Here is a 16,456-nt window from a genome sequence, read left to right on the forward strand (position 1 = left end):
CATTACACAGATCGAGACCTAGATGAGAGGAGAACGATTGGGCTGAAAACGCATATAAGGGAACTGATCACTGGAATAAGGACATGGAGGGCACTAGATAAGTGGGAAGAAAGGTGGTCCAAGAAAGGGACCAGTAGGAGAAGCACGCTTGGGACGACACCAGGAAGGCTGCAGGGAATAGAAGCATACCCTTTGCGTGAAGTCGCCAATGGGAACTATGTGCATGTCCCTTGGAGTAGGGGAGATTTAGCTGCTTTTACCACCTCCTTCCCCAAATTGCGGGAAAACCCGGTGGAGTGGTACAAGCAAGTTGAGAGATTTGTAAAAATCTCAAAGGTCCTATGGATAGATCTGAACACGCTGTTCGACATTGTAGTACCAGGAGATCTGTGGACAGCATGCAAGGTTAGCGCTGAGTGGCCCACAACGGAGCCAGAGAGAGATGCTAAGACTAATGGGCCGTCCGAGATTGTGATGGCAAAATTCGAGAGAGTGATGAATTGGCTGAAAGAGAAAGTGCCAATGCAAGACATAGATTGGGTCAGAATAGACCGAACCAGACAGGAACCCAAAGAGACCGTCCACGAATATTACGAGAGATTACTGAAGGCGTTTAAACAGTATAGCGGCCTGGATGTAATGGATCCAAAAGACATAGGGCAATTCGTGTCCAAGTTCGTCCTGGGACTGAGACCGGATATTAGTTTAATGATTCAGCAACACTCGATTTGTTGGCAAAGTAAACCCCTAGACGAAATACTGAGGTATGCCAGGTACTGCTGTGATGAGATAGACTCCAAGGCTAAGAAACTAAAAGAAAAGTTGATGGTGGTACAGATGCAGGCAGCAGGAAAGGGGGGACAGCAGCAACAGCAGCAAGGAACAGGGACAGGAGGAAAGAAGCAGTACAGTCAGAACAAGGGCAATGAGGAGAGTTCCACCTTTAGACCCAGATTAGACATAGCTGCCTTGAAGAAAACGACAAGGTGCCACCAGTGTAACGAGGTGGGGCATTGGAAACGCGAGTGTCCCTACAATGTAGAGATAGGAGAACAAGAGGAAGAGGAGGAAGAGGTCCAGAGAGCGCCTACGAAAGGGGTGACGCCATACCAAGGAAAGGTGCTCAAAGGGGGGGGGGGCTCCTCCCCGAGCCCAGTTCCCGCAACCTCCTCGAGTAGGGACCATGGGTAAGACCTATAGACAGATGCCCCTGTTTGTAGAAGGAGAAGAGTGCTATTATGTGGACCCATTAACCGGACAGAGAGTGGAAAGAGAAGACTGCACCCTCGGGGCAGCCTTGGAAGTGGATCAGAGGGGACCCTATGTTGAAGCAGAAGTAGCAGGGTGCCCCACGACATTTCTGGTGGACACAGGAGCCACTAGGTCCACGATCAGATCAGCTGCAGTTCCAGACCTGCCCATGTCTGGAGAGACCGTACAAGTGGTAGGGGTCGCAAACAGGAGAATAACCAGCCAATTGACAGAACCGGTACAGGTGAAAATAGGGAAGTACAGCGATGAGCACCAGTTTGTGGTTTGCGATTCAAGTCCTGTGTGTCTGCTAGGAAGAGACCTGTTGTGTAAATTGAATTGTACTATATACTGTACACCTCAGGGAGTGGAGGTATTGACCAATGATGATGATGCAGACTTCAAAGTTGCAAACTCAAGAATATGCGTGGAGCTGTACCCTACTTTAACAGTAGATGAGCTCCCCTGGGACTTGAGAGAGACAGTGGCACCAGAAGTATGGGATTTCACTGGGGAAGAGATAGGATTGGTCAAAGGGGTGGACCCAGTGAAAATTGTAGTGAAACCGCATGCTGAGTTCCCAAGAACACCCCAATATAAATTGACTCCAGAAACGATTGCAGGCATAAAGCCCGTGATCGAGTCCATGATTAAACAGGGAATACTGAAAGAAATCGTGGGTAGTCCATGCAACTCCCCGATTATGGGTCTGCAGAAACCAAATGGGAAATTTCGGATAGTACAGGACCTTCGAAAGATTAATAACATAGTCGTTTCATGTTGTCCAGTGGTACCGAATCCATCAGTGATACTGTTTCAGATTCCATTCCAAGCTGAGTGGTTCACTGTGATTGATCTTTGTCAGGCTTTCTTTTCGATCCCTCTGGACGAAGAAAGCCATTTTCTTTTCGCATTTAAGCTGGAAAATCGCGTCCTAACATGGTGTCGTATCCCTCAGGGGTATACAGAGAGCCCATCGATCTTTAACCAGCTTTTGAAGAAAAATCTTGAAAGTCTAGTGCTGCCCCAGAAGTCAGTTCTGGTCCAGTACATAGACGACCTCCTTGTGGCGTCAGAAACAGAAGAAGCTTGCAGGGAGGACTCCATTGCTTTGTTAAATCACCTAGCTGCCAATGGGCACAAGGTGTCCCCGGGAAAGTTGCAGTACTGTCTGACAGAGGTGCAGTACTTGGGACACAGAATAGAGAAAGGCAAACGAAAGGTGTCACCAGACAGGATAGAGGCGATCATGAAAATGAATGCGCCTAAGACACAGAGAGAGGTCAGGATGTTCCTAGGGATGGTGGGTTATTGCCGACAGTGGATCGCGAACTTTTCACTGAAATCAAAGCCCTTGCAAAAACTGACGCACAAGGAGGTGAGCGATCCGGTACCATGGGACAAAGACTGTTTGATGGCATTCCTACAGCTGCGAGAGGACCTGTGTCGTGCTCCGGCATTGGGAATGCCTGATTACAATAAACCATTTTTTCTTTACTGTTGTGAGAGAGAAGGTTGCGCGTTGTCTGTGTTAGTCCAAATCCATGGGAATGCCCGTAGACCAGTTGCTTATTTCTCGGCTACTTTAGACCCAGTAGCCGCAGCGTTGCCCGGATGTCTCAAATCCGTTGCTGCAACGGGTGTCAGCATTGAGAGATGTGAAAATATCGTCATGGGGCACCCGTTAGAGGTGTGCGTGCCCCATTCTGTTGAACTGTTGATGACCAGGACCAAAACACAGCATCTGACCAACAGCAGGCTCACGCGCTATGAGCAAGTTATTCTTGCTGCAGAGAATGTGACCCTCAAGAGATGCTCTGTTTTGAACCCTGCCACCTTGATGCCACTCCCAAATGATATCGAGGATGATGATGAATGTACAGACCATGACTGCCTCGATGTGACTGAACTATGCACCAAACCCAGACCCGACATCGTAGATGAGCCACTGACTGACCCAGATGAAATTTTCTTTGTCGATGGCTCATGTGTAAGAGACGAAGTTGGGCAGTTGAGAGCAGCTTATGCTGTTTGTACAATTACTGGAGTTGTGGAAGCTGGGTGCCTGGAAGGAGTACACTCCGCTCAGGTAGCCGAGATTATTGCCTTGACACGTGCTTGCTTGGCAAGCAATCAAATTCGAGTCACCATATACACCGACAGCCAATATGGTTATGGGGTGGTTCATGATTACGGGCAGTTATGGTCTCAAAGAGGGTTCATGACCTCTTCAGGCTCTCCCATTCGCAATGGAGAGTTTGTGCGCCTGTTGTTAGAGGCGTTGCAATGCCCAGCAGGTATCGCAGTTGTAAAGTGCACCGCACATACCAGAAATGAGGACTTCGTTTCGAAAGGCAATAGATATGCTGATGAAGTTGCGCGGTATTGCGCAGAACAAGGGTACTCTTTCACAGAGGTGGAAGTGGGTGGAATAAATGTAAGAACTGAATTAGCCATGATATTGGAAACTGTTGATACTTGGGATGAACTGTCAAACATGCAAGAAAATGCTCCTGATTTTGAAAAAGAAACATGGGAAAAGGCAGGATGTGTAATGGGTGAGTCCCATTTTTGGGTCTCAGCAGACGGCAGAGCAGTGTTGCCCAATGAGATGGTGAGTCCAATGGCCAGACTCATACATGGTCCCGTACACTTAGGGAGAGATGCTATGCTGAGAGTGTTTAGACAGACTTGGTACAATCCTAAGTTTCGAATAGCAGCAGAAGCAGTGTGTCAGCGTTGTGTGACCTGTCAGCAGCTGAATGTAGGGAAAAGAACACCAGTTGCACTGAGTCACATAGGAAGGTCTGGAGGTCCATTCAATCGAATGCAGATAGATTTCATTGAAATGCCGAGATGCAACCGCCTCCGCTATGTCCTGGTGGTTGTTTGTGTGTTCTCCAGATGGGTTGAGGCATACCCTACACGTAGGTGCGACACCCTCACAGTGGCCAAGTTACTGCTTAGGGAACTCATTCCGCGCTTCGGGGTGCCGGCCTCTTTGGAATCAGATAGGGGAACGCATTTCAATAGCGAGCTTGTGAAGATGATTTGTGCAGCTTTAAATATCGATCAGAAGTTGCATTGTAGTTACCGACCAGAAGCCTCAGGAATTGTGGAGCAGATCAATGGCACGATCAAAGCCCGAATTGCCAAGGTGTGCTCCTCAACGACCCTGAGTTGGCCTGACGCCCTGCCATTGGTTCTCATGAGCCTTCGTAGTACCCCAGACAGAAGAACGGGGTTGTCACCCCATGAGGTGTTAATGGGGAGAGCAATGAGGCTGCCATCTGTCCCAACTACTGCACTGTTAAATATCACAGATGATATGATCCTGGACTATTGTAAGGGGCTGTCTGACGCCATTCGTTCTGTGTCCCTTCAGGTGCAGGCTGCCGAGGTTCCATCGTGCCAGGGCCCGTGCCATGACCTGTATCCTGGGGACTGGGTCCTGGTGAAAAAACATGTGAGAAGAAGCTGCTTGGATGTTCGTTGGCGTGGGCCTTTCCAGATCATCTTGATTGCGAATACGGCTGTGAAGGTGGGAGGCCTGCCCAATTGGATCCACGCGTCACATACGCGAAGGGTTCCAGCACCTCGGGAAGAAACAGCTCCTCTCTCGGATAGACGTCCAGCAGAGGACCGAGAAGCCATAGAGGGGGCTAGCCAAGCTGAAGAGGTGCCAGCGGAAGCAGGGAACGAGTCTGACCAAGCTGAGGACGGTCAGTACAACAGCGAAACAGACGACGCTACAGAAGGAGAAAGTAGCTGGGAGTACGAGTCAGACACTGACAAGTCTGACAGAGAGCGAGAACAGACAAGAAGGAGAAGGAGTAGAAGGGCACGTGGAGAAGCTAATTGGCCGCAAAGAAGGAGCTCTAGCCTGAGGTCAACTCCAGAGATAACCCTTCCTCCGATATCAGAAGACTCAGACCCGGAAGAAGGTGCTCAGGGCGCTGAAGCACCGGACCGAAGAAGGTCAAGAAGAGTGCGTGTGCCTAACAGAAGATACTCCACACCTGAGTGGACATATCTGGCGACAAATGTCTGTGAAACAGGAGACAGGGAGGATTCGAGCGGTGGTGGTGTCCAGTTCTGAGCCCATCGTCACCGTGGAAATACGACTGTTGGTACCCGGAGTCGAACAAGAAGGGTCACTAACATTCATGCTCCCCAGACCTCCCCGCCTCAGCAAGTTAAAACATATGTTTCTTTCAGAATTGCAATTCCCCGACTTTGGTACAACGATAACAGCACATGAAGAGCACAATCTTCGTTTGGAAATACTGAACTTTGCTATCGAAGCTGCAGGCACAGGCTTGATAGTAGACTGTTAAAGGACTTTGTAAATAAAGTGAACAGAAAAAAGAAGATTACCTAGCGCCCAGGAAGCAGAGAATTTTAGGGAACTTCCCTTGAGTTGATGGAGAAGGGCTAGGGTTGTCTTTATTGAACTGTTAAAGGACTTTTGCGAAAAAGGTTGTCAGCTTCCAGTTGTGTGGATTCTAAAGACAAAAAGGAAAAAAAGAGACTGTAAAGGAACGAGAGGAAAAGAACTTTTTGCTAAGATAAGAGAGAGCCATATTGTCTGACGAAATGGAAGCCGGCACCCAGAACCGCAGAGCTAAATGTATAATAGGTACACTAATAGTAGGAGTGATAATATTAATAGCTTTAGTGGTAACAATTTCTTATGTAAAGGGACATGAGGAAGAGGCGAAGGTAACTGATGTGAAATCTGTAGAAACGCTTACACCCACTGTTGCTGGTGAGAAAAGGGAAAACATTCAAGAGAAAGCGTTATTAGCTGCAGAAGCCCGCAGGTTACACGTAGATGAGTCCCAAGGAGACTTTAGGTCAAATGCTTATGCTAAACTCTTATATGAATACGTGGATGCCATGGAGGTTAAGGACTGTTATGTCTGCATGCAGTTGCCGGCGTCTGTAGATGAAGGCATTAGATACCATCACCTCCCGCTGACATATGGCATTACATGTAGCTTATTGCTTAGTATATTTTATGAGAGAGATAGTTTTGAATACTATTTCTCCAACTATGATTCAGTGTTGCCAGAAGTCCCAAATTATAAGCAGATGAACAAATGGGACTACTGGAAGAGTGAAGACAGACTGGCCAAGTTCTTCATTCCTTGGATTACCTTAGATACTTCACATGCCCGTAGAAATAACCTGACATGCAAGGTGTCAGAAGTCGAGAAGAAGTTCATAGGGCAGGTGGATGATCGTTACAGGAGACAAAAGATTTTGAAAAAATCAGGACAATGGAAAACAGATTGGACCGAGGAAGAGAAGGCACACAAGAGAAAGGGTAGTAGTGGTCCAATAGCTTTAGATAAGACGCAGAGAGGAAAGCTATGTCTTCACCGAGCCAAATCGTATTATGAAAATGTATACGTGGGAGAAGTCGACTGTGAACATGCTTTCAATATAGAGTACTATACTAAGGATTTCCTGAAGGGAATGCAAGTGATTCCAAATGTGTATTTTGTATGTGGAAGAAATGCTTACGTGCGACTACCTGACAACTGGTATGGATCATGTTACCTAGCAATTGTCTTCCCCAAAATATATCATGCACAAGACTTAGTGATCATCGAGGGCAAGACATCATCAAGGGGAAAGAGAGATGTAGGAGATGCAGAAATGGTTGGAGATGTCTTTGGAGCTATGTTCCCTCTTTTGGGAGTAATCCTTAATGATGTTAAAATTAGACGACTGGCAACAGTTGTCGACAGGTTGTCTGCCAGCACTGCTCAGTCCTTAATGCTGGTAGAAGGAGAGATGCAATCGATAAGGGCTATGGTTCTTCAGAACCGTCTTGCGTTAGATGTCCTACTAGCAAAAGAGGGCGGAGTCTGTAAGGCTTTGAAGGTCCAGGAATGTTGTACTTACATTCCAGACAATTCGAAGCCCCTTGAGAAAGTTATTAGGAACATAACTGATATTCACAAGGAGATCGAAGACTTGAGTAGAGAAAATGTCTGGGAAAAGGTGGGCCACGGAATGAGTGAAGTTGGAGGGTGGATTTCCACCATAGGCAAAAGCTTTGTGTGGTATATACTAAAACCTATCATCATAATATTGATCTGTGGGATTATATTGTGGGGATTGGTGAGGGTATTCAAATGGTACAGAGCAAGAAGGTCAGAAAGGGCCCAAAGAGAACAGCTGCAGAGATTGGCTGCCATACAAGATAATCAGTACAGGAGTCTGAGGGCTCTGGAAGCGCAGAGACAAATTATGCCAGCAATAACTGCAGTTTAAATGTTAGTGATGACCCCGAGAGGTCATCAAAGGGGGGAACTGAGAGAGCGCAAACTGACCTAAATGTATGAGTGCATCACACTTACCTGTAGTAAGCATAAATCATGAGGAGAAATGCCATGAGTGCTAATAGTATCTGCAATTATATTCTGAATGTATAGCTAATGTAGAGATTTAAGTAGAAGTGGAACTAATACAGAAATGTGTGACACTATATGATTTTATTAGATGTGATTATTCCTGAATTCATGTCGTGTAAGCTGCTAAAATGTAAGATGGCATGTGGTAAAACGCAGAATGTGGTAGGCCTCAGGGCCAAAGCTAGAAAGTGTTTCTTTTCACGACATAGATTGAAATAATGTTTTGGCCATTGCATTAATGGGCCATGATTTATAGATGTGTTTACTGAATAATAGAATAAGAGTATTAACATGCTTTAATTAATGAAGAAGTTGAATGCTATAATCATTATGAGAAATGCTGTGGGCCTGGATTATTTTAAACATTGATTTATACGTACATGTCTGGGCTGAGAAATGTTGCAAGCCTTTTTGGAAGTCTATGAGAGTTGGGTTCTTGGCTGCAGATATCTGTCTGCAAAGGAAAAGGGGGGATCCAATTATAAATGAATGAATAGAGGTCTGTTCAGTAGACGGCCCAGACATGGAGGAGGGTTCCGGAATGTTTAAGGGGTATCAGCGGGCCGGAGAAGAGTCTGAGAAGCAAGGTCAACTCCAACGTACGAGGCCCAATACAAAGCAGCATGGAAAAAGCCAGAAGCTACACCACGTGAGAGGCGTCTCACGAGGGGCGTCTCAAATGTTGTTGACTGTTTTGTATTAGGGACAGCACCCCTGGGTGGAGTTAGAGCAGATACCTGAGGACCCCTTAGAGAGCGGATGGGTAGGCAGAGAGGGGTCATGACTGGAGAACTATAGGTTTTCACCAAGAGACTTAGAGTGAGTGACTTCCCTTGGGGGTCATTCACTGCTGACACCTTCGTTAGGTTGGGATTTGGTTAAGTAGGGATACCATCTAGAGCAGGGTAGGGACAGCCTAACCTGTGTGTTTTCCTCCAACTTAAATGAAGGAGAGATATGCGTCAATGCTGATAGCTTTATTATTCTTAGAACTTGTGTTAGTGATTTCCGTTGCTCGTCTGAGGGCTTTCAGAGAGCACATGTATGTAGTTGGACCTGTGTATCTCGTGAATCTCATTCTGAGATGCCTGTATTTGCAGCTTATCATATCTTTACAATAAACTTTTGAAAGCTAGAAGTTGTTTGTGATCTTTGGGAGCGGGGTCCTTTATTGGGTGAACTAACTTGCAGAGAGGTGCACTTTCTTCCTCAAAGACAGGCAATAAAGGTTCAGTCGACCAGATCGAGGTTTGGATCAATAGTGATAAGGTATCGATCAAAATCTCGCCCTTCCACACTTATTAAAAAAAGAGATCGGTGGAGCACTACATATCGAACATGGCAAGGAGGGCATTGAGTAAAACAAACATGAGTTAAACGGTGCACACCATACTTGGTCTGCCACACTAACTAGTGTTTACTGGGAGCCAGAGAGCTGACAATCTTTCTACGGTAATAGCAAATATTATTATTAAATCAGGATGTGACAAGTAAAAAAGAGAACTTAAATGATTTTCCAGACATTATACCGTTTGAAAAACATTTTTCTGTTGAATCCCTTATACTGTTTACATACATGTATGTTTAAAGTAGTTCTCCAGTGCTACCGAAGTTTGTTTTGTCATTCGTGCTGAACTAATAATTCAGGTCTCCAACAGTTGTTTTAAAACTCGAGGATAACAGAACATGAATATTTTGTTGTCATATTTGTGCAGGTAGCAAACTAACAGGTGTGCTGCTGAGAATCACTTCTCCCTATTTTACTCCTAAGTGCACTTGCGATAGCCGTATCCTACACCAAGCCCTTCTTACTGAAAGATGAGACGAAGTAGTGTAATCTTCCCTACCCCTTTCTCATCCTTTATCTCCTGGGGCCATGTAATCAACGGACCCAGAAGCACAACAGGTGCCCCATTATTAGCACTTCAAGGTAATTTATAGAGGAGGCCACACAGTGTGCATCCCGCCGCACCTCTGCTCCAAGCCAGGATACTTAAACAAAAGGAGGCCTAAAGGCCCCTTAACATCGACCTTTCAATGACTCTGCTGAGCCCTCTTCCCACCTGCGCTCGGACAGACTGGTCTACTCCTTGAAGACCACAACAAAGTTAACCCAATTTATTGGCATTTTTCCGTTTTTATATATAAATGCAGACAAAGGAAAAATATTTTTCCGTCTGCATTTATATGTAAAAATCCATTTAAACGGAAAACCGGGAGCCTTAATTATAATCGGTCACTGAATATAGATATCTGGGTGTTATAATAGATACTAGGGGCACAGGTAAAAAACAGTGCACTCTCAGAGGCCCACCTCCATGCAACGCAGAGTTGGAGGCCTCAGCATGTGTGCCACAAATCCAGATAGAGCTTCAAAGCCGGGGTGTGTCGCATCGAAAATCAAAGTAAGGGGGAAGGAATAAAAAGTCTAAAAAGCAGTGGAAATAATACTCATAGGACACTAAGATCACTCTTGCAAACATATGAACGCAGCAGACACAGTAAAGCCATAAAGAAATAAGAGAGATAGCGATCAGGGGACATCAAAACTGGAAGGACAGACAGAACCAAAAAAAAAAGGGAGCAGGAAAAGAGGGGGACAGAAACAACTGACACAAAACACAGAGAAGCACATAAAAGAAAGGGCGCAGCGGACACCCAGCAGGTGCTCCAGATAGGTGTAGCCGGACCCTTGGGCAACAGCTGCACTGTCCCACTCCACCATTGGCACCTGTGCACCATTCAGTGAGTTACCAGACCCGGCCACTGCCACCCTGAGGTGGAAAGTCTGGGTAGGGAGACTAGAAATTACTTCAGGGCCACGCAAGACAAGGACTATGAGGTGAAGCGGTCCCTACTGCTACACCTGGGGGTGACGAAGTCTACAAACTTTTCCAGCACCTCCCAAACACAGGGAGTGTTAATGTTTATGATGCTATAATCGAACCTTGAATGCACACTTTCATCCCCAACTCAACCCTGATTTCGAATGTTTCAAACTCTGCCAGGCAAAGCAAAGGGAAGGGGAGTCCATGGACACTTTTTATGCATGTCTACAGGCCCTTGCCAGCACCTGTACTGCCGATGGCCAGAAAGAGGAGGTCCAAGCCCAATTAATACAGTTGTGTAAATCAGCAAACCTGAGGAGACTTAACCAGTGGCAACCAGGGATAACAATGCAAGACATTGATAATGGCCGGCACAAGCGACCTCTCCAGAGCCACGGCAGATTAAATGGAAATGGCGCTCCACAGCGGGTCAGGAGGTGGTAGCACACAGAGATTGCCAGTCATCAAGATGGAAGTAATAGACGCAGTCCGCAGCGGTCCACCACCCTAAAGGAGCAGAATAAGCCTGAACGAAGGGGCTGCCTGCGGGAACTGTGGCATTGGGTGCTACCCTGTGGAGAAATGCCTGGCTATGGGCCGCACATGGCAAGCAGAACCACTTTGCGAGGGTCTTTAGAGGCAGTGACCGAGAGTGACGGGGCAGAATCCGACAACCTGAACAGTCTGGAACCTATCGATCAGTGAGCGAACCCCAACAGTCAACAACACCGGAGACTGGTGGCCAGAGGATGAGGTCAAACCAGATGATCCAGTGAAGGAAGACTTCTTCCTCATTTGGTATACGGCACCTCATGAGAGAGACCGTAAGGCACAGCCCCGCTTCAAGGTACTCATCACTGGCACGACCATGCCCACACTTCTTGATACAGGGGCATCAGTTAAAGTAATAACACATAGATAGTGTTTACTACTACAACCACACCCAACTCTCAGCACCTCACGCACAAGAATCTAAGCATATCGTGGCAAGGAGCCCCTGGCCCTGTTAGGCCCCATAGAAGCTGTGATTTAGCGTGAAGACAAAAGTCAGAACACGTTTTCACGTGACAGAGGAAGGGGATGGCACCCTGCTCAGATACCACATGTCCAAAGACCTGGGCCATGTCTTTTTCGCTAAGGAGATCAACGCCCTTCAGGTGGACGATGTTAAGTAACAATTCCTGGAGCTGTTCAGGGGGCTCGGATGCAGGGAAGGGCCACCGTCACATAGACAAAACCATACAACCCACAACTTTGAGAAACCAGCAAGTACCATTTATTCTACGGCAACAGGTTGAGGCAGAACTTGACAAACTCTACAAAATTGATCTAATCTAAAAGGTGTCAGGGCCACCCTGTGCGTGTCCTCAATGGTGATCACTGAAAAACTCAAACAGCCTGGAGCCGCCAGGATCTGCATCGACATGAGGCTACCAAACTGTGCAATCAGGAGGCAATGTCACATCACGCCAACGATGGAAGATGTTGTCGCCGACCTCAATGCAGCAAAATAGTTTTATAAGTTAGATCTTAATGCTGGCTATCACCAGCTAGTACTCCATCTGGACAGCCAGTAGATCACCACATTTTCAACGCACTTGGGGTTGTGCCTCTACAACGGCTGAACTCGGAATATCTTTGGCAGAAGAAGTATTCCTGAATGCTATCAGAGAAACCTTGTCAGGGCTTGAGAGAGTACTAAATATCAGCAATGATATTTTGATCTTTTCCTCCATAGTGGTGGATCACCACAAGCGCCTTAAGTCCACCCTTCAGAGACTGTGCCTTAACACTACAGAAAGACAAATGTTACATTTTTTAACCCAAGGTGGAGTTCTTCGAGTTTGAGTTCTCCCAAGGAGGCCAACAAGTCAGGGCCAATCAAAGAGGCCCCTGCACAAGGGACGTAATGAACATCTGCAGTTTCCTAGGGATGGTCACATACTGCGGCAGGTTCCTCCCGATAAATGCCCGCCTCTCTGAACCACTCAGAAAGCTCACAAAGATGGTAGTCCAATGGGAGTGGGGCACACATGAGTAAGACGCACTTGACAAAATAAAGAAGGCGCTCTTAGCAGATGCCACAATGGCATAATTCGACTTGACAAAGAGACCAAGCTATTGTGGACGTGAGCCCCATCTGGTTTGTGAGCCTCTTCACAGGAACGGCACCTCACCCACCCTCTTGAACTGAACGCTGGGTGGTGCAACTGCTGCCATAAGGATTCAGCATGACATACCATCCAGGGTCAGGCACTACAGTTGCCTTCCTCTTTTGACTCCACCGACACCGGGGGGTGCATCAAGTGCCAATTGTGATTAAGTCGAGGCGTACACCCGCATGGTGACAACTGACACATACCCAAAGGCAATGATGCTTGAAACATCAGGCAAGCGACGGTGGCAGACGATGGCCTTCAGTGGGCCGAAGAGGCCTCCCTCAGGAATACTTAGAGGCTATTCTTGAGAGACGTGAGCCAATGGCACCGGGAGGAGGAGTTAAGACTATCTCAACTGTGGAACATGAGGGATGAACTGAGCTCTTTGGCAGAGGGCATCAACATGAGAGGCCACCGAAGTGAGATTGCCAAGACGAAGGAAGACCAGTCTGTTGCCCTTGCCCATGAAGGACCTCGAGGGGTGCAGAAAACGAAAGCCACATTAGAGGCAAAGTATGGTTCCCAGCCATCGACAGAAAGCTAGAAGAAACAGTGCGGCTCTGTCAAACATGTCAGTCCATGGGGAGCCCAGCTGCCCCTGCCCCAGTAGCCTCTGAAGATGCTCTGACAGCCACCTGGGAGAGAGTGAGTTTGAATTTGGGAAGCTTCACAGGTGGGAGGCTAATGATGGTCCTTGTTAATAAGAGGTTCAAGTATCATGTGGTGGAACTGGACAGCACCACAGCGTTCAACCACATAAAGCCGCTGCTTGAAAAAACATTTGCAACCTACGGCCTACCTGAGACCATCTAGGCTGACAACCGGCAGACTCTAGAGCATATAGAAACACTCCCCAAAGCCAAGACGAGTTGTGCACCAATGCATCTCAGGTTCCAAAGACCCATCAAAGTCCTCATCCCCACCAGCCTAGGGTGGCTGCCTGAATCCCTGCGAGAGAGGGAGGTTCAACAGAGAAGGCAAAAGAAGAACAAAAGAGCCAGTTGAGATTGACAAGCCGTGGAGAGAGGCTTGGAGGTGGGTGACCATATTCTGGTAGTGGTTGTCACTATGGGTGGAAGTTCCGCTCCCTGTTCAAAATAGGGACATGAACAGTGATAGCAGTGAATGGAAGCATAATCAAAGCCCAAAGGTGCCAAGAAACTACAATGAGGAACATCTTGTGGTTCCGGCACACTCAATTGCCTGACAAAGGGGAGGAGCCGAAGATACGGAGCTAGACTACCAGGTCCCATTGACACTATATGGTACTAGCCAAGCAGTCGCAATGGAAAGACGTAAAGAGCTAACACTGCAGAGTCCGAAACAAACCCCCCAACAGCACTGGTGAGACCAGGTCTGGTACAGCGATGAATTCCCAGCGGGGACAGTGTCAGCGATATGAACTGAGTCCGATCCTGGTGCCTAGCCAACAGCTCCAAGACTTTGTGTATTTCCAGGTGAGAGGGGCGCCAGTCATTTAAGGTTAGAAGGGATGTAGTGAGCCACCCAGTCTCACTGTCAAGACAGTGATGCACACACGCAGCACCATGGCTAGGTGCAGCCGAGGTGTTATAATAAATGCCAATGCGGCACACGTGGCCCGTTCCGAAGTACACCTCTAGTGTGAGGCTGTGTTTATTGAGGTCTGCTAGCAGCACTGCAGTCAGGGGCCAAGCACAAGAGTGTGGCTCCCCAGCCCACAGCACACATGGGAACACCCACACTCCACCAAGGAATGTTTTCCTGGGGCAGAGTAACGCAAGGCAGTGGCTTGCCCTGCCTTGCGAAACTCCAGATTTACCAAGCCACGCAGGGCCATGCAAGGTGGCCTTGTGTGGCTTGGTAAATCTCATCTGGGTTTTGCATCGCCCTTATGCCCCCTTGCATGGCACAAGGGCAACACAAAATATTGATAAAAATACCCCCATAACTTTAATAACTGTTAGTGTGCCCTACGCTATATGGTATACACTTGCCCATATGACCCATACTCATTAACTATGCCGCATCTCCATAATCATAACCAATGCTCATTTCACAATCGTGTTCTCTTTATTCATCTACAGTGTTCATATGAAATTCCCAAGGAATCAATGTATTTCATGGAACCAGCTACCCTTAACCACTATGGGCAAAGTTAAAAATATTTTAAAAAATAATAATATAATCTGGGTAACGCTACCATCTTGATTAGAGATATCCTGCCCAATCCGAACTGCGGAGTCGTTTTCACAAACTGCACACTAGTCAGTGCTACCAGAGTTCGCTATACCTTAACACCTAGTCATATGGTCATGTGGTCAGATTTTAGAAGTGAATCTCTCTCTCTGTGAAGCTGATGCCACACACTACCTGGGAAGATGGGGGATGATGGGGGCTAAGGGTTCAATCAAAAACGAATACCGTAATGGCAGAAATCTAAGGCAGTTACAGAGAACCCTTCAATCTTGTCGAATGTGGCAATTATGAGCAACAGGAGCATGAGAGCACTGAGCTGGGTAACAACATGTCATGTCTCCCCTCAGGAAAGGTAAGGGCTGAAGGGTGGGTAGGAACGAGCACTAGACTTGGGTTACCTTGTCAACGGCTGTACCTGCGTTCCTTTGATCCACAAACTAGTAACAACCTGTGGTGGGAACATCTAAGGTAATTATAGAGGGTTCTGTGGCTTTCAAACCTACGGCAAATATGGGTGACCTAGATTACAGGAGCTCTGCTAGTGAGTGTGGCAAGATGACCACAGTCAGGAAACAGTGAGATATTTTCCTCACCACTGAAAGATGAGCTAGGGGAGGAAAGTATGGAACTGCAAGTATTGAGCTTGGGGCATGTGCCCAACCGTAGAAGTAGATAGTTAGCGCTCTCAGTCCAACAACTACACGGAAATCTGTAGGAGGGAAAAGGGAATAAAAATAAACATAATATTGGTATCTACCGAATACAATTATGCTATCTCCTTCGGCCCTCTAGCCTGGCTCTTGCATGGATGGCTCAGAGGGTGGGAGTACTGGCATTGAGTGCAGTGCTGGTCACAAGAACATGGCACATGAGTGGAGAAAGTGGCAGGAGGCTGGCAAGAACTGCTATAAAAATCCATTTTGGAAAGGTGCAGATAAAAGGCAACATTCTGGCAAAAATCCAATGAGCTATTCAGGATCCTGCAGCCTTATTGTATAGTATGTGGTAATTGTGGGTGTCTCGGAAGATGAGAGTGCTGCCTACGAGTGCAGCTAGATGAGTGGGTGTCTGGATAAACGGCATCTTTCCCCTTGATCACTCATAGCATGTATCTTATACTGCTATGCAATCCAAGCAGCCCTTTAGCAGGTTCTCCATCACACCAAGTAAACTAAGCCTCCAATACTCAGCTCTGAGTCTTGGTGATTTTGATGGACTAGACCCATTAGCCTCTCTGACTCCCCTAGGGGGAATCAACCAACTAACCATCGCTAAAAAAGATTCCCTCAAAGCTCATTCGCTCACCATCCAGTTTAGCACTCATCTCACTTAGCTCCGAACCTTACGAACATAGCATCTCCACCAGTACCTCATTCCACTCCTCCTGGCGTAGCTAACACCTGCTCTGATTACAGTTCTACTAATGCTTTTTAGCCTACTTCTCAGATTGTAAGTACAATTAACAATCCGCTGCAGCATTGTTAACCTTTGGGACAAACTCGACCTCGAAGATCTGCTCCTGAAGTTTCACTCATCTGCAAATCAATTCATTCTTTCTAAAATTGGCTGAAAATTGGCCCCATGCAAAACACTAAAACTTCAGAACTGGCCTACG

At 47.0% G+C, this 16,456-nt stretch overlaps 1 protein-coding gene across 3 annotated transcripts in view; it reads left to right on the forward strand.

Moving 5' to 3' along the window:
- Positions 1-16,456, forward strand: part of CORIN (corin, serine peptidase) — a 1,859,037-nt gene that overhangs the window by 1,646,801 nt on the left and 195,780 nt on the right. The gene's annotated exons all lie outside the window — the stretch shown is intronic.

Source organism: Lissotriton helveticus, chromosome 2_2 (assembly GCF_964261635.1).
Source record: "Lissotriton helveticus chromosome 2_2, aLisHel1.1, whole genome shotgun sequence".
Lineage (NCBI taxonomy): Eukaryota > Metazoa > Chordata > Amphibia > Caudata > Salamandridae > Lissotriton > Lissotriton helveticus.